This window comes from Aquarana catesbeiana, linkage group LG07 (assembly GCF_042186555.1).
Source record: "Aquarana catesbeiana isolate 2022-GZ linkage group LG07, ASM4218655v1, whole genome shotgun sequence".
Taxonomy (NCBI): Eukaryota; Metazoa; Chordata; class Amphibia; order Anura; family Ranidae; genus Aquarana; species Aquarana catesbeiana.
In genome coordinates this window covers 250,618,452-250,644,125 of record NC_133330.1, presented here as the reverse complement: position 1 = coordinate 250,644,125, position 25,674 = coordinate 250,618,452, and positions in this window count along the sequence as shown.

Sequence of the window (25,674 nt, the reverse complement as noted above, 5' to 3'; positions counted from 1 at the left end):
AAATAACCAGCTACCTCAAATCATGCTTCAGTCCACGGCAATACCCTTGACAGCGCTCATTCATTGATACAATGCTTAAGCAGGATCAATACTCTGTCTCAGAAATATACTCTAACCTTATCACTCACCAGGCCTTCAAGTACCGCATCCTTCCTTTTAGTTCCTGGGCATCCATCCTTGACATCCAAGACGCCCCAGAAAATATTCTTGCAGGATACCAAAAAATTTGATACCTAGTGGTCTGCGAAGAATGGCGAGAAACTCAATTCAAAATCACTCACCGCGCATATATCCCAGTTCGACATAGCAAAGTAGACCTCTCTATGTGCCCCTGGTGCAACAACTCTTGACCGTCTCTGTTTCATAGACTGTGGACTTGCCAAGCTACCTCCAACTTCTGGAACCATGTACTTAAATATATCAACATGATTCAACAGAGGTTCCTCCCTAATGACCCTTTGTTGTGCCTTTTTAGCTGTGATGCTGTGATGCCATGATGTCCTCTTCCTCTTCATCTACCGGAGCCTCACTCCCACAGTGGGTCCATATTTGCCTTTTGATAGCTCGTAGAGTACTCATGCAGGCCTGGATTCATCCCGCCCCACCTCATATTGCTTCAGTAAAACATGCGCTACAAACCCTATTTCTAATGGAGAAGCTGGACACTGTTACCCAACACTCTAAGTTCTAGAAACGTTTTATCGCCAGATGGCAACGATATATGAAGCACTCCTTTTTTCCAGAAGAGATCTCTCAACATATTGACACCCTTCCAATGTACGGACTAGTACTTGCGTGCGGATCTTACCAATACGCTGGGTAAACTCAGGATTCAAGATACCCCTGAACACCAGAAACCATCCGTCCCCCCCTAGCATTCCATATACTCCATTTGTTCTTTTGCTGCTCTATTTGAGTTGAAATGTGTACCTGTTATTAACCCTAATAATCTCTTTGCCCCTATCCAATTAGAATGTATAGTTGCTTTGGTGCAATTTCTTACTTTCCTACTCTTGTTACGCCAGATGCGCTGTTATCAGTTAACCATGATTGTTCTGATTCTAGTCGTGCTATCAAGGCTGATTCTATATTACTGTCATTTTTGTTCTACTCTGCGAAGACTATGTTATTTGTCTTGGAGCCTTCACGGATACATGACTTGTGTTTGTAATACTTTTATATATTTTTTTTTCTTTTGAATGAAAACTCTTAATAAACATATTAAAAAAAAAATAAAAAAATTAGTTTACATGAAAATAATTTTTTACACAGTTAAATGAAAATTATTTTGGGGTTACTATCAAAGCTTCAGTGGCAGCACCTATTACACATGTACAATTTCCCTATAGTTTAGTTATACTTCTAAAATACCATTAGGGCTTTTGCTTTGCATGTGCATAATGACCACCAATGTATTCTATAAAGAGAATGCACACACGATGCAGGTTAAAACTTTGCTTCAAGCTAACAGAAACATTTACAGATAAAGTATAGGAGGTCTAACACCTGGGAAAATAATTTTGTCCAACCATTCCTTAGACTTGTCCAGCCCTGCCAAACAGCAAAGCCAGGTTGCTGATCATATGTTCCTTTTCTGTAGTTAAGCTCTTTGAGCTATAAATCTTGGTCACTTAAATGTGCCTAGCCTTTGACTGAACTCTAACCATTGTTACTGAGCAAAAAGTGATGGGTAATACCACATTTTAGAGCTTTCACCAGAACACGAGAGTAAATCTTTCAATAGGGACACCTGTTCTGGTGACAATAGTCTAAGTGTTACTTTGTAATGATTTGCTCTAAATTCCTCCTGAACATCTCTCAATATAGATATATATCTCTGTATATATCTATATATATAGATGTATACAGTGCCTTGAAAAAGTATTCACACTTCTTGAAATTTTCTACATTTTGTCATGTTACAACCAAAAACGTAAATGTATTTTATTGGGATTTTATGTGATAGACTAACACACAGTGGCACATAATTGTAAAGTGTAAGGAAAATAATAAATGGCAAATTTTTTTTATAAATAAATACCTGAAGAGTGTAGTGTGCATTTGTATTCAGCCCCCTTTACTCTGATACCCCTAACTAAAATCTAGTGGAACCAATGGTCTTCAGAAGTCACCTAATTAGTAAATAGAGTCCACCTGTGTGTAATTTAATCTTAGTATAAATACAGCTGTTCTGTGAAGCCCTCCGAGGTTTGTTAGAGAACCTTAGTGAACAAACTGCATCACGAAGGCAAAGTAACACACCAGACAGGTCAGGGATGAAGTTGTTGAGAATTTTAAAGTAGGGTTAGGTTAAAAAAAATATCCCAAACTTTAAACATCTCATGGAGCACTGTTCAATCCATCATCTGAAAATGGAAAGAGTATGGCACAACTGTAAACCTAAGAAGACATGGCCATCTACCTAAACTGACAGGCCGGCAAGGAGGGCATTAATCAGAGATGCAGCCAAGAGGCCAATGGTAACTCTGGAGGAGCTGCAGAGATCCACAGCTCAGGTGGGAGAATCTGTCCACAGGACAACTATTAGTCATACACTCCACAAATCTTACACAAATCTTACTTTTTGGCTTAAAAGCAAGACACAATGTTTGGGGGAAAACTAACACTGCACATCATCCTGAACACACCATCCCCACCGTGAAATATGGTGGTGGCAGCATTATGTTGTGGGGACAGATCAGTTGCAAACTACATTGGAACACTGTCTGTTTTAACAAAGGGTTAAAGAGCTTGGGCGGTGACTTGAATGTAATGCACTTTTTTTTTTTTAAAACTATCCCTCACTTTTGTCCCTTATCTTCACATTGTCATCTATTCCAAGCTATGAATGCTTCCAAAAGTTCCAATAGAGTCCTATGTATAATTCGAGCTTTACCACCTCAATACTGGACACTTTTACTCCCTTCCTGCCTGGGCCAATTTTCAGCGCTGTCACTCTTTGTATGACAATTGAGCGGTCATGCAACACTGTACCCATATGATTTTATTTTTTACACAAATAGAGCTTTTTTTTGGTGGTATTTAATCACCACTGGGTTTTTTATTTTTTGCTAAATAAACAAAAAAAGACCAAAAATTTAGAAAAAAAAATAGTTTTTCTTAGTTTCTGTTATGAATTTTTTATTATAAGTAATTTTTCTTAACCACTTGACAACTGGGCACTTAAACCCCCCTCCTGCCCAGACCAATTTTCAGCTTTCAGTGCTCTCACACTTTGAATGACAATTACTCAGTCATGTAATACTGTACCCAAATGAGTTTTTTGTCCTTTTTTTCACATAAATATAGCTTTCTTTTGGTGGTATTTGATCATCTCTGGGTTTTTTATTTTGTGCGCTATAAATGAAAAAAGACCGAAAATTTTGAAAAAAAAAAAAACGCATTTTTCTTAGTTTCTGTGATAAAATTTTGCAAATTAATAATTTTTCTTTATAAATTTTGGCCACAATTTATACTGCTACATATCTTTGGTAAAAATAACCCAAATTACTGGATATTATTTGGTCTGTGTGAAAGAGTCTACAAGCTGTGGTGCAAATCATAAAAATTTGATCACACCTGATGTACTGGTGGCCTATCTCATTTCTTGCGACCCGAACAAGTCAGGAAAGTACAAATACCCCCCAAATGACCCCTTTTTGAAAGTAGACATTCCAAGGGATTTAGTAAGATGCATGGTGAGCTTTTTGATGTTGTCATTTTTTCCCACAATTCTTTGCAAAATGAAGATTTTTTTCCCCACAAAATTGTCATTGTAATAGGTTGTTTCTCTCACATGGTATGTGTATACCACAAATGACACCCCAAAATACATTCTGCTACTCCTCCTGAGTAAGTGTGGGACTTTTTCACAGCCTAGCCACATAGGTGAACAAATGTGTTCAAGGAGCATAAATTACATATCTAACTTGTTGACTACCTATTACACTTTTGAAGGCCCTGGAGCACCAGGACAATGATACGTGACACTGACGTGGCACTGATGACAGATGGCACTGATACATGGCACTGATGACATGTGACACTGATGTGGCACTGATGACAGATGACACTAATACAGGGCACTGATGACACGTGACACTGATGACAGATGGCACTAATATGTGGCACTGATGACAGATGGCACTAATACGTGGCACTGATGACACGTGGCACTGATGACAGATGGCACTAATACGTGGCAATGATGACAGATGGCACTAATACGTGGCACTGATGACAGATGACACTAATACGTGGCACTGATGACAGATGGCACTGATACGTGGCACTGATGACACGTGACACTGATAACAGATGGCACGTGACACTGACAGGTGGCACTGATGACAGATGGCACTGATGACAAGATGGCACTAATATGTGACACTGATGACAGATGGCACTTATACGGGGCACCAGGGACAGATGGCACAGACAGGTGGCACTGGGGACAGATGGCACTGGGGACAGATGGCAGTGGGGACAGATGACACTGACAGATGGCAGTGGGGACAGATGGCAGTGGGGACAAATGGCACTGACAGATGGCAGTGGGGACAAATGGCACTGACAGATGGCAGTGGGGACAGATGGCACTGACAGATGGCAGTGGGGACAGATGGTAGTGGAGACAGATGGCACTGACAGGTACTGTGGTCACTTTGTTTTCTGGGTTTTTTTCTAACACTCACCGCTGCAGCCATTAGCTCTCCCTCCTCACATGCTGTCTCTGTGTGAGGAGTAGGGATGAGCTTTGAGTTTGAGTCGAACATGAGTTCGACTCGAACATCGTTTGTTCGCCGAACAGCGAACAATTTGGGGTGTTCGCGGCAAATTCGGATTGGGAGAAATCAAAAGTGCTAATTTTAAAGGCTTATATGCATGGTATTGTCATAAAAAGTGTTTGGGGACATGAGGACATGTATCAATGCAAAAAGAAGTTTTAAAAACGGACGTTTTTTCGGGAGCAGTGATTTTAATAATGCTTAAAGTCAAACAATAAAAGTGTAATATTCCTTTAAATTTCATACCTGGGGGGTATCTATAGTATGCCTGTAAAGGGGTGCATGTTTCCCGTGTTTAGAACAGTCTGACAGCAAAATGACATTTCAAAGGAAAAAAAGTAATTTAAAACTACTTGCGGCTATTAATGAATTGTTGGTCCAACAATACACATAAAAGTTCATTGATAAAAACAGCATGGGATTTCCCCACAGGGGAACCCCAAACCAAAATAAAAAAAAACGCGTGGGGGTCCCTCTAAATTCCATACCAGTCCTTTCATGTCTGGTATGGATAGTTAAGAGGAACCCCGTGTCAAAATTTTTAAAAAAATGGCGTGGGGGTCCCCCTCAAAATCTATACCAGACCCTGCAGGTCTGGTATGGACTGCAGGTCTGGTATGGAATTTAAGGGGAACCCATCGCCAAAATTTAAAAAAAATGGCGTTGGGTCCCCCCAAAAATCCATACCAGACCCTTATCCGAGCACGCAACCTGGCAGGCCACAGAAAAAGAGGGGGGTATGAGAGAGCGCCCCCCCTCCTGAACCGTACCAGGCCACATGCCCTCAAAATTGGGAGGGTGCTTTGAGGTAGCCCCCCCAAAGCACCTTGTCCCCATGTTGATGGGGAGAAGGGCCTCATCCCCAAAATCCTTGGCCGGTGGTTGTGGGGGTCTGCGGGCGTGGGCTTATCGGAATCTGGAAGGGGGCCCCCAGATCCCGCCCCCCCGTGTGAATTGGTAATGAGGCAGAAATGTACCCCTACCATTTCACAAAAAAAGTGTCAAAAAAGTTAAAAAACACAAGAGACAGTTTTTGACAAGTCCTTTATTAATTTCTTCTTCTTTCATCTTCTTTTGGTGTTCTTCTTCTTCATCCACCTTCTTCTTCATCTTCTTCTTCTTTGTCCGCTCTTCTCGTCCCGCATCTTCCTGCAGGCTTCTCCTCCGCTCAGTCCGCATGATCCGCCTCAGTGGGAGTCTTCAGCCATGTGACACTTCGCTTCTTCTGACACTTCTTATATAACGGAGGGCGGGGCCACCCGGTGACCCCTCCTCTGACACACGGGGAATTCATGGGACTTCCCTGAGGCTTTCCCCGTGTTGTCAGGGGGGCGGGGTCACCGGGTGGCCCCGCCCTCCGTTATATAAGATATATAAGAAATGTCAGAAGAAGCAAAGAAGCAAGAAGATGGAGAAGAAGAAGATGAAGAAAAAGATGGAGGAAGAAGAACACCGAAAGAACACCAGAAGAAAGATGATGGAAGAAGAAGCCGAAAGAAGAAGAAATTAATAAAGGACTTGTCAAAAACTGTCTCTTGTGTTTTTTAACCTTTTTGACACTTTTTTTGTGAAATGGTAGAGGTACATTTGTACCCCATTACCAATTCACATGGGGGGGTCAGGATCTGGGGGTCCCCTTGTTAAATGGGGCTTCCAGATTCCGATAAGCCCCCCTCCCGCAGACCCCACAATCACCGGCCAAGGGTTGTGGGGATGAGGCCCTTCTCCCCATCAACATGGGGACAAGGTGCTTTGGGGGGCTACCTCAAACCACCCTCCCAATGTTGAGGGCATGTGGCCTGGTTCGATTCAGAAGGGGGGGCGCTCTCTCGTCCCCCCCTCTTTTCTTGTGGCCTGCCAGGTTGCATGTTCAGATAAGGGTCCGTCAACTGAGATAAAAGCAGCCTGAGTCTTGTGTTGGGGATGATTCTATAAATAGATTAACAGAGTGCTGAACTATTCAACAAACAGATCTGAAAATCTCTACCTGTGAGGATAGGGGATGTGTGCCTTTCCTCCAATCAGCTGTCTTGGCTGTATGCTCAGGCTTCACTGCAGTGCTGAAGAGAAAGAGAAAATTTCCTAAAACGATCTGAACTTTCTAAAGAATATATAAAGCTGAAGACAGCAGATATGTATGTAAAATATATGTAGGAGGTTTTTTGTTAATCTATGTGTATCATCTAATGCTGTTCACTTCACTGGGTATATGTAAGGGTTTACATCCACTTTAACCATTTCCTGCAGACAGCGTCCTGTACAGTGAAAAAATACAGCTGATCACTGGGAAAAAAATGGATTGCTGGCAGCCCTCAAGGAAGATCCTTTACCTGACAGATATGCCTATGATACCTTCATTTCTGTAAGTGCATTTATGTTTGCGTTATTAAAATACCTTTATAATGTTGCACTTAGGTGTGCCTCTCTCCCTCTCTCTTTTACATTGCTCACAGAGTACCTTGGATACACTCTGGAGATGGCTTGCACCTGAATTTTTCCTAAAGCATATACAGTGTCTTGCAAAAGTATTGACCACCCTTGGCATTATTCGTGTTTTGTTGCCTCACAACCTTAAATTAACATGGATTGTTTGAGGATTTGCATCATTTAATTTACATAACATGCCCACAACTTGGCCACAACCTAGCCAAGAGCGAGTGGAGCTTACCCGCCGGGTGTCTGTGAGCAGGCAGGCGGCCTGCATAACATGAGCTGCGCCATCTAGTGGATAAAGGTGTTACAGCCAACCTGTTGTACAAAAATAAAGAAACAAGTTTTAATGGGATATAACAGACAAGAACAAAAAGAGAACAGGCAGCATATCTCATGGTAGCACTGAACAATATATAAAAACATACAAAAATATACAAATTGCATAATGAATAACTTGCGGAGTTGTACAAATTGCATAATGAACAGAGTCATACATGACAGGTGAAGAGGGGGGGTATATAATTCGCTGTGGATAGCAGCGTCCTGTGTAAATACACGGTTATTCATTTTTATGTTATAAGGTAATGAGTACATAATTCACACATCCAGTATATACAGAGGAAAAGAACAGAAAAGAGAGCAGCAGGAGGAAACCCCTACAGATTCAGCTCACAGACCCCTGATGCAAAACCAGGGAGAAATGGACTAAAGTTGAAAGCCCCATTGAGGCCGGGTGGAAAGTTAGCCCGTAAATTATATATCCACCTCAGTTCACATTGGAGAAGGCGTTTATTGGAATCCCCGCCTCTGGGGCTGAAGTGGATACGGTCAAGAGCTAAAAAATAAATCTTGGGAATTGATGCTGGGTGGAGTGTGGCCATATGATGGCCAATAGGTACCTCAGGATCGCGTTTGCGTATAGTACCAAGATGTTGGTATATCCTTTTCCAAAACTCATTTATGGTTTTTCCAACATAATAGCACCCGCATTCGCATGTTAACAAGTACACTATTCCAGGGGTTTTGCGATTCACTTAATGTTTTGGGGAGAAGTGTTGGCCATTTGGTAAAGTGATGTTGTTGCGTCTATCCATATATTGGCAGTATTGACATCCCCCACAAGCAAAGGTCCCCAATGTTTTACATGCATCACCTTTGTAGGGTCTATATTCACTGCTGACCAATTTGTCGCCTATAGAGGGCACTCTCCTAAAGGTAATGGCTGGGGAACTAGGGACAAAGGGGGCCAGAGTCGGGTCCATGGTCAATAAATGCCAATATTTGTTTATGATCCATTTGACTTGCTGGTGTTGTGATGAATATGCTGTAATGATTTGTGTTGTTTCATCATTAGAGTGTTGTTTTTGTGTGTTAAGCAGGTCACAATGCGATTGATTCAGAGCTCGTTTGTACGCTTTTTTGAGACAAGTACTTGCGACGGGATCTTAAATACTGGCTATAGGGTATAGAGGCAAGTAGTGGCTTGGGGTGGAAGCTGGTCGTGTGAAGCACAGAATTGCCTGCTGTGGGCTTACGATAAAGTTCACTAGACAGATTTCTATTGGGTAGTTTCTTTATAAGTACATCTAGGAATGTGATTTCACTAGGGCTATGAGTCATCGTAAATTTTAGATTGAACTAATTTTTATTGATTGAATTCAAAAATTGATGTAATAGGTCGATCAACCCATCCCAAATTAAGAATATGTCATCTATGTATTGTCGCCATGTTAACACATGGCACATATACACAGACAATGATTCACAGACAAGCAGTGAGTGTTCCCACTCCCCCAGATACAGATTGGCGTACGATGGGGCACAACATGTCCCCATGGCAACGCCCTGTACCTGGAGGTAGTGGGAACCGTCAAAGCAAAAAACGTTATGATGAAGTATGAAATCGAGGGAGGCCAAGATAAATTCAGTATAATTGGGTTCGCATTCACTATATTGTGACAAAACATGCCGTATGGCCGCCAGGCCTTTGGCATGAGGAATAGTACAATAAAGGGATTCCACATCAATAGCCACCAATTGAGTGCCATCCTCGATGTATAAATCCTGAATTATTTGCAAAAAATGGATAGTATCACGTACATATGATGATAGACAGGCAACTAGAGGTTTAAGATGGTTGTCTACCATGCGACTTAGATTCTCAGTTAAGCTGCCACGTCCCAAAATGATCGGTCTGCCTGGTGGTTTCTTTTTTTGTTTATGCAGCTTGGGTAGCGCATAAAAAGTTGCCTCCCTTGGATGAGTAGTCCGAATGTAATCCCATAATTGTCTCGATATTGCATTGTGATAGAATGCAGTATTGACTAGTGAATAGAAGTCTTAGGTAAACTTGTCCAGTACTGACCTAGAAATAGGTCGATACCAGTCAGAGTTATGCAGTATGGCCATACACATCTCTGTGTATTGGGCACTGTTCATTGCCACTCTTATCAGAGGGTTTGATGACAATATCGTGGTTGTGAGACAGCGCTTCCAGTGTAATTCGCTCATCTCGATTGAGATTTGCATGAGAGTTAGAAAAGTTCTTCATGTCTCTGATGTCAGTTGACACCAGTTTCAGAAAAGCTGATGCATTAGAATTAGAGCTGGGTGAGGGATAAATGGTAGACTTCTTTTTCACTAATTATGTGACTTCTGAAGGTAATTGGTTGCACTATGGGCTTCATAACAAAGGGGTGAATACATACGCACATGCCAATTACCAGTTTTTTATTTCTGAAAAATAGTTTTATGTATATATTTTTCTAATTTTACTTCACCAACTTAGACTATTGTGTTCTGATCCATCACATATAATTCAGATTAAAAAAACATTGAACTAAAGGCTGTAATGTAACAAAATAGGTAAAAAGCCAAGGGGGTGAATACTTTTGCAAGGCACTGTATGGACAAATTCCAATCAAAACAAAAAAGACAATATCAAACTGAACTATATCACAGGCATTCTCATTGTCGTGCGCTGGGTAAACCCTTTCTTCTTTTTAACCACTTCTTGCCTACCCTATTGCAGATTGACATCCGCAATGTGGCTCCATTATCCTGGGGCGCGCAGCACGGTGAATGGTGGTGCTGTGTGTTGCTCTGACACACTGCATCCCTGATTGGGGTAAAGAGCCTATGATGTAGGCTCTTAACCACGTGATCAGCTGCGACCATCACAGCTGATCATAGTGGCAACCAGGAAGTGCCAGTAAACAGCTTTCCTTGGTTTGTGCTTACAGGGAGAGCCGATCGGCGGCTCTTCTGACAGAGCGGGGGGGTCTGTGCATTAATTACCAGCGCAGCCCCCATCAGAGGTGCCCACCAAAAAGCCAATTAATGCCCACCAAAATGCCAATCAGTGCCCATCAGTAATGCCTGTCAGTGCCCTTCACAGCTGCCAATCAGTGCCCATAAGTAATGACTGTCAGTGCCTCCTCATCAGTGTTACCTATGAGTGATATCTGTAAGTGCCCATCAGTGCCCATCTGTGCCACCTATCAGTGTCAACCAGTGCCACCTTTTAGTGTCCATCAGTGCCACCTATCAGTGCCCATCAGTGCTGTCTATTGGTGCCTATCAGTGATGCACATCAGTGCTGCCTATCAGTGCCCTTCAGTGCTGCATATCAGTGCTGCCTATCAGTGCCCTTCAGTGCTGCATATCAGTGCCGCCTATCAGTGCCTCCTCGTTAGTGTCCATCAGTATCACCTTATCAGTGCCACCTCATCAGTGCCCATCAGTGCCGCCTCATCAATGCCCGTTAGTGCTGCCTCATCAGTGCCCGTCAGTGAAGGAGAAAACAAAATTATAATTTTTTTGATTCAATCGATTTTTATTGGACCATTTTCACAGACAATAGGTAATAATGTGGACATTGTTCGTCGTACAGCAGGTTGTTGGGGTTCTGAACCATGTAAAACTCATACAGTATTCTTATCACCATAATAATAACTGTCAAGGTCGTGGTGCTCCTCCCTCTCTCAGACACCCCTAATGGGAGCACTTTTGTGTCTTGAGAGAAAGGATGAGCCGAACACCCCCCCGGTTCGGTTCGCACCAGAACATCCGAACAGGCAAAACATTTGGACGAATACGCGAACACTGTTAAAGTCTATGGGACACTGACATGAAAAATCAAAATTGCTAGTTTTAAAGGCTTATATGCAAGTTATTGTCATAAAAAGTGTTAGGGGACCCAGGTTCTGCCCCAGGGGACATGTACCAATGCAAAAAAAAGTTTTAAAAACGGCCGTTTTTTCGGGTGCAGTGATTTTAATAATGCTTAAAGTGGAGCAGTATTCCCGTGTTTAGAACAGTACCACAGCAAAATGACAATTCTAAAGGAAAAAAGTCATTTAAAACTGATCTCGGCTGTAATAAATTGTCGGGTCTCGGCAATATAGATACAACTCATTAAACAAAACTGCATGGGTCCCCCCCCCCCGTCCATTAACTGGCCCTTTGGGTCTGGTATGAATATTAAGGGGAAACCCGAACCAAATGTTTTTAAAAAAATTGCGTGGGGGTCTTCTCAAAATCTATACCAGGCTGACCCTTCAAGTCTGGAATGGAGATTAAGGGGAACACTGCACCAAATTTTTTTAAAAAATTGGCGTAGGGGTACCCCTACCATTTCACCAAAAAAAATGTCAAATCAAGTAACAAAGACAGGAGACACTTTGGGACAAGCACTTTATTAACCACTACCCGCCCGGCCCATAGCAGATGACGGCCGGGCGGTGGTTGTGTTATCCTGACTGGGCGTCATATGACGTCCAGCAGGATAACCCCCTAGTGCATAGCCTGTTCGACAATGGATACCATTTATATGTCGACAACTATTATACCAACCTGCCCCTTTTTGTCACCTTTATAGTAAAAAAAACCCAGCCTGCGGTACTTTAAAAAAAAAACGGAAGGGATTCCCACAAAATTTGTTGACCAAAAAATTGCAAAACGGAGAATCGGCATTCGTGAGGAACGAGGAGGTGTTGGCCATGAAGTGGAGGGACAAGAAAGATGTCCACATCCTCTCTACCGTCCACAATGACACCATGGTGGAGACCCAAAGAAGAGGCGGCCCCATTGTAAAGCCCGAATGTGTCCACGATTATAATATGTACATGGGGGGGTGGATTTAAACGATCAGATACTACAGCCCTATTTATCAACCAGAAAGTCCCGTTATTGGTATAAGAAAGTTGCGTTTCACCTGTTTCACATGGCCCTTTTTAATTCGTTTGTCTGCTACCAAAAAGCAACTCAAAAACCAACAAATCACCTACCTGAAGTATATTGAAGATATCGTCACTGCCCTCATTTATCAACAAGGTCCCGCCCCAGTAAGCATTCGTTCTGATAGCGTGAGTCGACTTCACGAGCAAGACTTTCCCTATCACATTCCCCCCACAGAATCTGGAAGAAGACGCCAAAAGAAATGCCGTGTATGCAGCAGAGGAGGAGTAAGAAGAGATACCAGCTATTATTGTCCCCAATGTCCCTCCCAACCTGGCCTGTGCATCGGAGATTGCTTCAAAAATTATCATACATCCATCCAATATTAGTTCCCCTTATTATTAACAAACTGCCATTTCCCCATTTGCCTGCTACCATGTTAATTAACTGACCCTGGCCTGTTTACCGACGATGTCTTTGCTTGCCGTTTTAGACCACGTTTCTGACTTCCACGTGCACCAACCTCAGCCTGTTTACTGACGATGCCTCTGCCTGCCGATTTAAACCATGTTTCTGACTTCCACGTGCACCGACCTTGGCCTGTTAATCGATCATGTTTTTGCCTGCCACTTGGACTGATCTTTTGGCCATCTACTGCAGTACACAGGGGTCTCACATATGTGAGGGGCTTCAGAATAGCGTTCTGAGTAGAGAAAACCAGTTTTTCGTTTTCTGTGCTCCCAGAACAGGGTCTGGTTGCCCGGGGGCTTCAAAGCGATTTGGGTGGGAGAAGCCTCTACCCCTGTCCCCCTGGCCCTAAGCTTGATGGTCCTTCCTGCTGCCTGGACCAATACTTTGGCTGTGCTGACCATATTGCTGCTTGTAATGACCCATGACATTATGGACCATGTTTCTTCCTGCTGCTTGGACCAATACTATGGCTGTGTTGACCATATATCTGCCTGCTGCCTCTACTGACTTTGGACAGTATTTCTGCCAGGACACCTCTGCCTGCTACCTGGACCTGTACTTTGGCTATGCTTTGGCTGTGCTTTGGCTATGCTCTGGCTGTGCTCTGGCTGTGCTCTGGCTGTGCTGACAGTATCTACTGAACTATGGACAGTATTCCTGCCTGCTGCCTGGATGATTGCTTTTGCTGTCGCTGACCTCATTCCTGCCTGCTGCCTGGACCGATGCTCTCCTCTGTGGACCACTGCACTTCTAAAACCATGTTATTTGGTATGTACCTGCTATGTGTTAGAAATATGAAGGGCCTTCAAAAATGTGATCGGTAGTCAGAAAATGATATGTGTAATTAATGCTGCTAGAATGCCTGGAGGTGCTACTTCACTGTTGGGCCTCTGTATGTGGCCAGGCTGTGTAAAAGTCTCAAACATGTGGTATCGCCATACTCAGAAGGAGTAGCAGAATGTATTTTGGGGTGTCATTTTTGCTATGTACATGCTATGTGTTAGAAATATCTTATAAAGGGACAACTTTGTGTAAAAAAAAATGCATTTTCATTTTTTTTCCACATTTTCCAAAAACTTCTGGAAAAAAATGAACCATTCAAAACACTCACTATGCCTCATAGATTATACGTTGGGGTGTTTGCTTTCCAAAATGGGGTAATTTTGTGGACAATTCCATTGTCCTGGTGCTCCAGGGCCTTCAAAAGTGTAATAGACGGTTGAGAAAAGCTATGTGCAATTTATGCTTGTAGAACGCCTGAAAGTGCTACTTCAATGTTGGACCTTTGTATATGGCCAGGCTGTGTAAAAGTCTCACACATGTGGTATCACCATACTCAGGAGGAGTAGCGGAATGCATTTTGGGGTGCCATTTTTGCTATGTACATGCTACGTGTTAGAAATATCTTATAAATGGACAACTTTGTGTAAAAAAAATGCATTTTCATTTTTTTTTCCACATTTTCCAAAAACTTCTGGAAAAAAATGAAAAGTTCAAAAAACTCATCATTCCTCATAGATTATACATTTGGGTGTTTGCTTTCCAAAATGGGGTCATTTTGTGGACAATTCCATTGTCCTGGTACTCCAGGGCCTTCAAAAGTGTAATAGGTGGTTGAGAAAGGATATGTGCAATTTATGCTTGTAGAATGCCTGAAAGTGCTATTTCACTGTTGGGCCTTTGTATGTGGCCAGGCTGTGTAAAAGTCTCACACATGTAGTATCGCAATACTCAGGAGGAGTAGCGGAATTCATTTTGGGGTGTCATTTTTGCTATGTACATGCTATGTGTTAGAAATATCTTATAAATGGACAACTTTGTGTAAAAAAAATGCATTTTCATTTTTTTTCCACATTTTCCAAAAACTTCTGGAAAAAAATGAAAAGTTCAAAAGACTCATCATGCCTCATAGATTATACGTTGGGGTGTTTGCTTTCCAAAATGGGGTCATTTTGTGGACAATTCCATTGTCCTGGTACTCCAGAGCCTTCAAAAGTGTAATAGGTGGTTGAGAAAGGATATGTGCAATTTATGCTTGTAGAACGCCTGAAAGTGCTATTTCACTATTGGGCCTTTGTATGTGGCCAGGCTGTGTAAAAGTCTCACACATGTAGTATCGCAATACTCAGGAGGAGTAGCGGAATTCATTTTGGGGTGTCATTTTTGCTATGTACATGCTACGTGTTAGAAATATCTTATAAATGGACAACTTTGTATAAAAAAAATGCATTTTCATATTTTTTCCACATTTTCCAAAAACTTCTGGAAGAAAATGAACCATTCAAAAGACTCATTATGCCTCACAGATTATACGTTGGGGTGTGTGCTTTCCAAAATGGGGTTATTTTGTGGACAATTCCATTGCCCTGGTGCTCCAGGGCCTTCAAAAGTGTAATTGGTGGTTGAGAAAGGATATGTGCAATTTATGCTTGTAGAACGCCTGAAAGTGCTACTTCAATGTTGGGCCTTTGTATATGGCCAGGATGTGTAAAAGTCTCACACATGTGGTATCGCCATACTCGGGAGGAGTAGCAGAATGTATTTTGGGGTGTAGTTGCAATTATGCATATGCTGTGTGAGAGAAATAACCTGTTAATATGACCAGTTTGTGTAAAAAAAAATAAAAAAATCTTAATTTTCCCAAGAATTGTGTGAAAAAATTACAACTTAAAACAAAACTCACCCTGCCTCTTAGTAAATACCTTGGATTGTCTACTTTCCAAAAAGGGGTCATTTGGGGGGTATTTGTACTTTCCTGGCTTCTTAGTGTCTCAAGAAATGAGATAGGCCTTCAGTACATCAGGTGTGATCAGATGTGATCAATTTTCAGTGATTGGCACCATAGTTTGTAGACACTATAACTTTCACAAAGACCAAATAATATACATTAATTTAGATTATTTTTACCAAAGATATTTAGCAGTATAAATTTTGCCACAAATTTATGAAGAAAAATGACTTATTTGCAAAATTTTACAATAGAAACTAAAAAAAGTGTGTTTTTTTCAAAATTTTTGCAGTTTTTTCTCTTATATTGCTAAGAATAAAAAACCCAGCGGTGATTAAATACCACCAAATGAAAGCTCTATTTGTAAGAAGAAAATAATAAAAATTTTGTTTGGATACAGTGTAGCATGACTGAGTAATTATCATTCAAAGTGTGGGAGCGCTGAAAGCTGAAAATTGGTCTGGGCAGGAAGGTGCATAAGTGCCTGGTATTGAAGTGGTTAAAAAATAAAAAAATAAAAAAGTCCAGCGACATCAATTCACCTTCTATGCCACCCGATGAACCAAAAAAAGAAAAAAAAAAAGCACAACAGCTCCGCCTCCATGGGAGGATCCCGCCGAGTGAGGCTTCTTCTCGCTTTGACAGCTAATATATAGCTGAGGGCGGGGCCACTCGTGACCTAAATGGGTGACCCGACCCCCCTGATCCTTTTAAAATATTTTTGACACTTTTTTGGTGAAATGGTAGGGGTACAATGTACCCATTACCAATTCACATAGGAGGGGGGGCCAGGATCTGGGGGTCCCCTTGTTAAAGGGGGCTTCCAGATTCCGATAAGCCCCCCGCCCGTATACCGCCACAACCACCGGGTAAGGGATGTGGGGATGAGTCCCTTGTCCCCATCAACATGGGGACAAGGTGCTTGGGGGGGGCTATTCTAAAGCAACCTTCTCATGTTGAGGGCATGTGGCCTGGTACGGTTCAGGGGGGCGCTCTCTCATCCCCCCTCTTTTCCTGCAGCCTGCCAGATTGCGTGCTCATACAATGGTCTGGTATGGATTTTGGAGGGGACCCCTACGCCATTTTTTTAAAATTTGGTGCAGGGTTCCCCTTAATTTCCATACCAGACCTGAAGGGCATGGTATGGATTTTGGGGGGGGGCCCCACGCAATTTAAAAAAAAAAAAAATTCTGTTGGGGGTTCCCCTTAATATTCATACCAGAGCCAAAGGGCCTGGTAAGGGACTGGGGGAGGAACCCATGCCGTTTTGTTCAATGAGTTTTATCTATATTGCCGAGACCCAACAATTCCTTACAGCCACGATCAGTTTTGAATGACTTTTTTCCTTTAGAAATGTCATTTTGCTGTGGTACTGTTCTAATCACGGGAAAACTGCGCCACTTTACAGGCATACGAAGGAAAACCCCCAGGCACAGTATTTAAAGGAATATTTAATTTTTATTGTTTTACGTTAAGCATTATTAAAATCACTGCTCCTGAAAAAACGGCTGTTTTTAAAACTTTTTTTTGCATTGATATATGTCCTCTGGGGCAGGACCCGGGTCCCCAAAAACTTTTTATGATAATAAATTGCATATAAGCCTTTAAAATGAGCCCTTTTGGTCTTTCATGTTAGTGTCCCATAGACTTTAATTGTGTTCTGCGGCTTTAGAATTTGCCACAAGCACCGCATAATGTTCGCTGTTCGCCGAACGTCCGAACAACCAAAGTTCGGCCAGAACTTATGCTTGGGCTGAACTGTTCGCCCATCCCTACTCAAGAGGAGAGAGGAACCACCTTGTAATACGTTAGTATGAACTTTAACTCTCATAACATGTGAATTTTATAAAATTCTCATTGTACGTAGTATAAACCAAACCTGAGTGAACTATTCATATTGCTTGGACATGAAAGAAATGGAGATGAGTTGTGAGTGTCATAGGAACTTCACTGCTCTAGACCATTGTAAACAGGGTTTCCATACCTTTTGTGTTTTAGCAGCTTGACCGTTGCTGGCGGCCATCATTGTTTCAGAGCTGAAATGAAGGTTCACTAAGTCGATAGTGCTTGCAATGGATAGAATCTGGTCAGATTTCCAAAGTCTTGTTATGCCGCGTACACACGAGCGGACTTTACAGCAGACTTGGAGTGGTGGACCAGAGTCCGCCGGACAATCCGATCATGTGTAGGCTCCCGCAGACTTTTTTTTCTCAAAAGTCCGACGGACCTAGAAATGAAACATGTTTCAGATCTCTCCGTCGTAACTCCGCCGGACTCAGTTCCTGACGGAAAGCCCGTTCGTCTGTAGGCTGGTCCGATGGACCAGATACGACACAAGGGCAGGGTACTGCATCTTGCGCTCGCTGCAATAGGAAAAAACAAAAAACATCCTATTGCAGCGAGCACGGGGCATACCAGGCCCTTAGGTCTGGTATGGATTTTAAGGGGAACCCCCTACGCCGAAAAATCGGCATGGGGTCCCCCCAAAATCCATACCAGACCCCGATCTGAACACGCAGCCCGGCCGGTCAGGAAAGGGGGTGGGGATGAGCGAGCGCCCCCCCTCCTGAACCGTACCAGGCCGCATGCCGTCAACATGGGGGTGGCTGCTTTGGGGGAGGGGGCGCCCTGCGGCCCCCCCACCCCAAAGCACCTTGTCCCCATGTTGATGAGGACAAGGGTCTCTTTCCGACAACCCTGGCCGTTGGTTGTCGGGGTCTGCAGGCGGGGGGCTTATCGGAATCCGGGAGCCCCCTTTAATAAGAGGGCCCCCAGATCCCAGCCCCCCCACCCTATGTGTATGAGTATGGGGTACATGGTACCCCTACCCATTAACCTAGGGAAAAAATGTCAATTAAAAAAACACACTGCACAGGTTTTTAAAGTAATTAATTAAAGACAGCTCCAGGGGTCTTCTTCCGGCTTTGGGGGTCTTCTTCCGACTTTGGGGGTCTCTCCGGTTCTTCTCCGTGCTCTCCGGGTCTTCTGCCGGGCTCCTCTGCTATCTTCTGCTCTTTTGCTGCTTATTTGCTAGCAGGGGCCCGGACTTCTGCCTTCTGCCTTCTTGTCTTCCTCCCTCTTCTCTTCTTGCGATGTTGACACGACGCTCTCAGAGCGCTCCGATGTGACTTATATAGGCGGTGACCCCGCCCCCTTATGCCGTCACAGTCCCTGGGCATGCTGGGACTGTGATGGCATAAGGGGGTGGGGTCACCAGGTGATGTTGACCACGCCCCCCTAAAACGTCACAGTCCCAGCATGCCCAGAGACTGTGACGGCATAAGAGGGCAGGGTCACCACCTATATAAGTCAGAAGAAGACCCCTGAAGTCGGAAGAAGACCCCCGAAGCCGGAAGAAGACCTCCGGACCTGTCTAATAAATTACTTTAAAAACCTGTGTAGTGTTTTTTTTTTTATTGACGCTTCTTCCCCCAGGTTAATGGGTAGGGGTTCCATGTACCCCATACTCATTCATATAGGGTGGGGGGCCAGGATCTGGGGGCCCTCTTATTAAAGGGGGCTCCCGGATTACGATAAGCCCCCCGCCCGCAGACCCCAACAACCAACGGCCAGGGTTGTCGGGAAGAGGCCCTTGTCCTCGTCAACATGGGGACAAGGTGCTTTGGGGTGGGGGGGCTGCAGGGCGCCCCCTCTTCCCAAAGCAGCCACCCCCCATGTTGAGGGTGCTCGCTTGTCCCCACCCCCTTTCCTGACCGGCCGGGCTGCGTGCTCGGATCGGGGTCTGGTATGGATTTTGGGGGGACCCCACACCAATTTTTCGGTGTAGGGGGTTCCCCTTAAAATCCATACCAGACCTAAGGGCCTGGTATGCCCCGTGACGGGGCTCGCAAGGTGTCAATCTCGCCGATAAAAGCGGCGAGATTGACTTCCTTTTCTAGTCCTGTCGTACCCGAGTCACGTTCAAAATGAACGGACTTGGCCATGTGTGGGCAAGTCCGTTCATTCTGAAAGTCCGCCGTAACTCCGGCGAAAGTCCGTCAGGAAGACCGGCATACCTATTCTGCCGGAAAGTCCGGTCGTGTGTAGGCAAGTCCGTCTGTTCAGAAAGTCCGGTGGTAGTCTGCCTGGAAGTCCGGAGGGAAGAACGTTGGACCTAGTTTCCCAGAACGTCCGGTCGTGTGTACGCGGCATTAGACTCAGAGTCTGGTGGTCAATAGGATATGGGTTATAACATGCAGGAAGGGTTTAGGGATTTTTTTGATAGCTAAGTTTAGTACTGAAAGATCAGGTGAGGGAGGTACATGGCTATTAGTAACGTTGGATATGATTTTAAAAATTGAGTTCCAATAATCCTGGATATAGCTGCATGACCAGAATATGTGTATGATGTCGCCTTTGGCTGATTTACCTCCAACAGGTGAAAAGAGTTTGAGGGCTAAAGGATGCTATTTTAGCAGGTGTCATGTACCATCTAAGCAATATTTTTTGAGTGAGTTCCCAAAGAGCAGAGCATTTCGTAGCTTTATAGATGGTTTGTAAAGCTTGTTGCCATTGTTTGTCAGAGTAGCATTGAGCCAGGTCTGACTCCCAGTCGATATGTCGTAGTGTTTTAGTAAATGTGTTTTTTTGGTGTAGGAGATTATAAAAGTGGGATATGCCTCTTGTCTTGGGTAGGATTCGTTAAGACTTCCCATGTTGTTGGGGGTATGACATATAGAGGACGTGGCATTGCTTGTAGGCAGTGGTTTATTCTTATGTATGTGAAGAAATCTGATGGGGGAAGATTAAATTCCTTTTGCAGGAGGGAAAAAGTTTTGGGTTGTGTCCCTTGTACCAGGTCTTGTAAGATTCCTTTTTGGGCTCAGTGGGTCAAGGATAAGTCTGGTGATAGGTGGTGAAGAACTTCTAATGGCATTTGGTTGGGTTGGTTAGTGGGGGAGTAGTCAGTTTGTTGTATAATTCTTTTCCATGCTTGGACCGATACCTTTATGGTAGGAGAGATGGTGGACGGGATGATGGTTACTAGGGGAGTGCCTAGTAGCCATCTCTTTAGAGAGGAGGGAGATGTTTTCCATTTGACCCTATAGTGTGTTTGGTTGGGTATGGAACCAGTCTGGTAGTTGGGCTAGGATAGCCCCTAGATAGTAGTCTTCAAAGACAGGGGACCCTGTTTCACCCGCTAATTTGTGTTTTATGAGTTTCAAGTGTGCGCATCTGGCTTTTCTGCCTTTCCAGATATATTTGTTGCAAATAGTTTGGATCTGAAGAATGATATGGGAATGGGAATGGGGAGGGTTCTAAATAGGTGCAGTATTTTTGGTAGGCACGTCACAATAAATGTTGCAAATCTCACAGACCATGAAAGTTGGGATTCTGTTTGCATTCTGTTTGCATTCTGGTGAGGAGGGGTTTAAAGTTGGTGGGGTAAAGGCTTTTAACCGTTTTTGTGAGTTGGACTCCTAGGTAGGAGATATCCTTGTCTGCCCATGTGAAAGGGTGTTGTAATTAGAGTGAGTTTTTGGTTGTGGCATCTAGTTTTAGGTCAAGAGTATACAATTTGGCTGCGTTCATTTTATAGTAGGAGACCATACTGAACCAGTTCAGTGTGTTTTGTACCTTGTGCCTTGTACCTTGTGCCAGGGAAGAAGTCGGGTTTGTAAGGATTAAGGTTACATCGTCTGCAAAAAAAGATGTTTTACCTATTGTTAATCCTGAGATTGAGGGGTTTGTCCATATGTGTTCCGCCTGGGGTCCCATGAGCAGGTTAAAAATAAGTGGGGATAGTGGACATCCCTGGCGGAAGTCGTTTGTTATGGGAAATAGTTGGGATACCGTGTCTGCCGCGAACACTTGTGCTGACGGGGTGGAATAAAATACCATGATAGCCCTAAGGATATGGCCCCTTAAACCAAATTTTCGCAGCACTAAATTGAGATAGGACCAGTATACTCTGTTGAACGCCTTCTCTGCATCCAGTGATAGAAACAGAGAAGGAGTTCCACTGGACTCTGCATGGTGAATCAGATTAATCAATCTTCTAGTAGCATCCGGTGCTTGTCTCCCCTTGATAAAGCCTGTCTGATCTCTGTGGATGAGAGCGGGCATAATATCTAGCAAGCGCACTGCGATAGTTTTGGCGTACATTTTTAGGTCTAGATTCAGTAGTGATATTGGGTGAAAGTTTTGGGGTGTATTCGGCTCCTTCCCTGGTTTCGAAAATGTTATTATCGATGAATTCAGTGATTCTTTGAAAATGTAGAAGAGTAGGCAGCGCTGTTGAATACCTTTTTTAAATGTGGGGTTAAATGCGCAGAAAATTGTTTATAGTATTCCCCTGTCAGTCTGTCAGGGCCTGGTGCTTTTCCTGTAGGTAGTGAGTTCATTGTTGCAAGAATTGTTGCAAGAATTCCCTGTTCTGTGAACGGTTCATTCAAGCATGTTAAATGGCTATCAGTCAAAGTTGGGAGATTGATTTGTTGTAGAAATTTAATGTCTTCACTGGAGGGTTGGGGTGTCGAGGAGTCTTTTTTAAGGTTATATAAATCGCTATAATAGTCACACTTGATTTGATTGTAGCCGTACTAGTGCAATTGTCTATAATAGTCACTAAATGCATTGGCAATGTCCTGGGGGTTGGTCAATTGTTCGTTTGTGTGAGGGTGGTAAAAGTGAGATATTTTGATCTTGAATCTTTTCCCTTTAATATGTCATGCTAATCTTTTCCCTGCTTTATTGGAGGTGGAATATGTGGTAGCTTTCAACTTTCGTTGAAGGAGTTCATAGGGGTGAAGGAGGAGGGTCCTGAGTTCCTGTCTTAAGGACATTAGATGTGCTGCCTGTGAAGGATGGGGGTTGGCCTTATGTTGTGTTTCTAGAGATGCAATCTGTTATTTAAGAGTTTCAAGGCACTGCGTCCTCTTCTTTTTATGATGGGAGCCTAGTTTTCATCAATACACCACGAAAGCTTTGTGTGCATTCCACACCACATTGGGGTCATCCACTGAGCCATCATTGAGTGAAAAGAATTCAGAAATTTGATCTGTAATCTCTGGCTTATAATCAGTATGTTGTAGTATATAGTTGTTTGCACGCCAGAAAAAAATGCGTTACGATGATGTTTGGAGTCTTCAATAGTTATTGAGATTGGAAAGTGGTCCGACCATGTCGTGGTGTGGATTGCAGATGCACATATTTTTTTGCCAAAAATAGCTAAAGTCTCTCTCGGATCTGTGGTGACACCTCCAAATGTCAAACATGTCATGTGATGAGATACATTTTTTCAGGGGTGATTACCTTCTTTTTGCTGCAGATGTGGTATCCATATGGATGTCTCCACAGCGAACTAGGTGTCCCTTCTGAATGGGTTGGACTATACGTAGCACTCTATGAAGAAATGGCATCTGATGGGTGTTGGGGGCATAAACACTCTTTGCCAGGTGGTTTAGCCCATTAACATTTAAGGTGAGAATGTTAAGTGGCATCTTTGGTGTGTAAGGCGAGTGGATAGAGAGGTTGAACACTTACAGTTAGCTGTGCCAATGCAGTTGTTGGTGGGATCCTGTTGAGTGGGGGCTTACGAGATTGTCAGTGGCCCTATGAGCCAAGCTGCAATCAGGGTACTAGAGCTGCGGATAGAGTAATAAGTTAGTCATACAAACAATAAAAGAAACTGGTTAGCTTATCTGTTAGGTGGTATATCACTGGATAAAACTTGAAGCGGAATCTAGAGGTGAAGCTGAACTCAGCTAAAACCGATTTTGGAGGTAAAAAACTGTCAAAAAGAACTGAGGAGGACTTTGGGGATAGTCTGTCAAAGCCGGGGAGAGCTATAGTGCTATGTTTGGCCCATCATGAGGAGGCAGTGAGGCCTTGCTTAGGTGTGTTTCTGACCATAGTTGCGCCGCGAGGTGGGTAGTCCACATTGTGGCAGAGGTGGGTTGGTGCCTGCGGGAGGTTCCAGAATGATTCCCCAAGTGTGCAGGAGGTGCAGCCCCTTGTTGAGGTCACTAATGACATGAGACTTTCCATTTTTGGCGATGAGTAACGTTGCAGGGAATCTCCACTTATACTGGATTTTGTGGTTTTGGAGACCCTTGGTGACTGGGTTCAGTTGCTTCCGTAGTGGAAGTGTATACTTGGAGAGGTCTGGAAAGACTTGTACGCCCTCATAGGGTGAGGGTACTGGTGTTTTGGCTTTTGGCTTTAACGCCTGACAGGAGCCTTTCTTTAATGTGGAAGAAGTGCACCCTCATTGGTACATCTCTGGGTACTAAGGTTGCTAAGTCGGACAGTTTAGCGCTTCTTTGTATTCTGTCTATTATTATGTCCCTTGGAGATACATTCGGTATAATGATATGCATGAGTTCCTTTGCATATCTGGGCAAATCCGCCGGCAGATGGATTCTGGAATCCCTCGCAATTTAACATTATTGCGGCGGGATCTGTCTTCTAAATCGGCCAGCTTGGCCCGCATCCATTTTTGTTCCTCTTTCACATCATCATAGATATCTATGATCTCATTCACTGTTGAGGTGCATTCAGTCACACCCCTTTCAATACATGTAACTCTGTCATCCAAGGAGTGTATTCTGAGGAGAGTTTTGTGAATAGTGAGGATAGGTCTGTCATTAAGGAAGTTTGTAAGGGCAGCAACATATCTTTTAGTGTGGTGTCCATTATAGGCTGACCTGTGGTGGGGAAAGATGCCATGGAGGAGTTTAGGGCCTGGTTTGAAAGGAGAGGATTAAAGGCCCGGGCCTCGATTTGCAGATGCAGCGGCCGCGGCTGCGGTGCATCCATCCGCATTCGTGCCTGTGCCGGGCTGTTTGTGAGGGGATCCCTCTCAGAGGCTTGTGTAGGAGAAGTAGGGGAACCTGAGGTGGTCGATTCATTGGAAATCTCATCAGGGAGATCCATATAGGTGTCCCGCAGCTGGGCCGGCACCATCTTGTGTGAAACAAACCTTCTCTGCCGGCTTGAAGGAGAAGGCAGTCAGTTACTGTGGCTCTGGAACGGGGATAGCTGCAGATTGAGGTTTGGGTTGGTCCTGTGTCGTTCCGGTTCTCTCCCCTGGCAGACGAGCTGTGTGATTAGGCATCCATCTTCAGCTCCGGTCGGCCATGCCCCCCCCAAAAAAAACAAAACTTTATATCAGAAACAAAGAAACACTTTTTTTTAAAAAAAAATTCGGTCATTTTTAGTTTGTTTAGCAAAAAATAAAAAACCCAGTGGTGATAAAATACCACCAAAAAAAAACCTCTATTTGTGGGAAGAAATTGATAAAAATGTGGTTTGGGTACAGTGTTGCATGACCGCGCAATTGCCATTCAAAGTGTGACAGCGCTGAAAGCTGAAAAGTGGCCTGGGTAGGAAGGGGGGAAGTGCCCTGTAATGAAGTGGTTAAAGTATATGTAAACCCTTACCTTGTAAAACAGCCCATGCTATTTAAATAAAAATTCAAGGCAAAACATTTGTATATATATATATACACACACACACTGGAGATCAAAATTAGAGAACAATTTATGAACACTTGATTTTTTTCAGAAATAATGTAATCTTTATTGCTCAACATTTGGTGAAATTTTTGTTGTGGCTATACCATGCTAATAACAGTGTTTTTCAAAATAACCATGGCACTTCAACAAAAAAACTTTATTTTGTAGAAAACACAATGATCAAAATTAGAGAACAGCAATGACTGTAGTACAATGAAAGATTACAACTAAAATCAGTAGGAAGTGTACAGGCCCTTGCTTAGAATGACTTCAGCAATTCTGTGGCCACAGGAAATCACTAGTCTCTCACACTGCTCTGGTGTGATTTTGTTCCACTCTTCTTCCAGCCTCTTCCACAGTTCGGTGACTGTAGTGGGTTTCTTGGCCATAACCAAGAATTTTCCTATTGGGTTTAGATCAGGACTCTGGACTGGCCATTTCATTATTTCAATGTTTTCAGCTTCAAGGAACTGCTTTACCCATTTTGCTGTGTTACAGGGGGGCATATCAAGCATGAAAATTGCTGGCTGATTAAGTGATGAACACAGGGAAGGAACCGCATGTTGTCGAAGAAGGTTCTGATACACATTTGCATTTACTCTGTCATGTAGCTTTATAA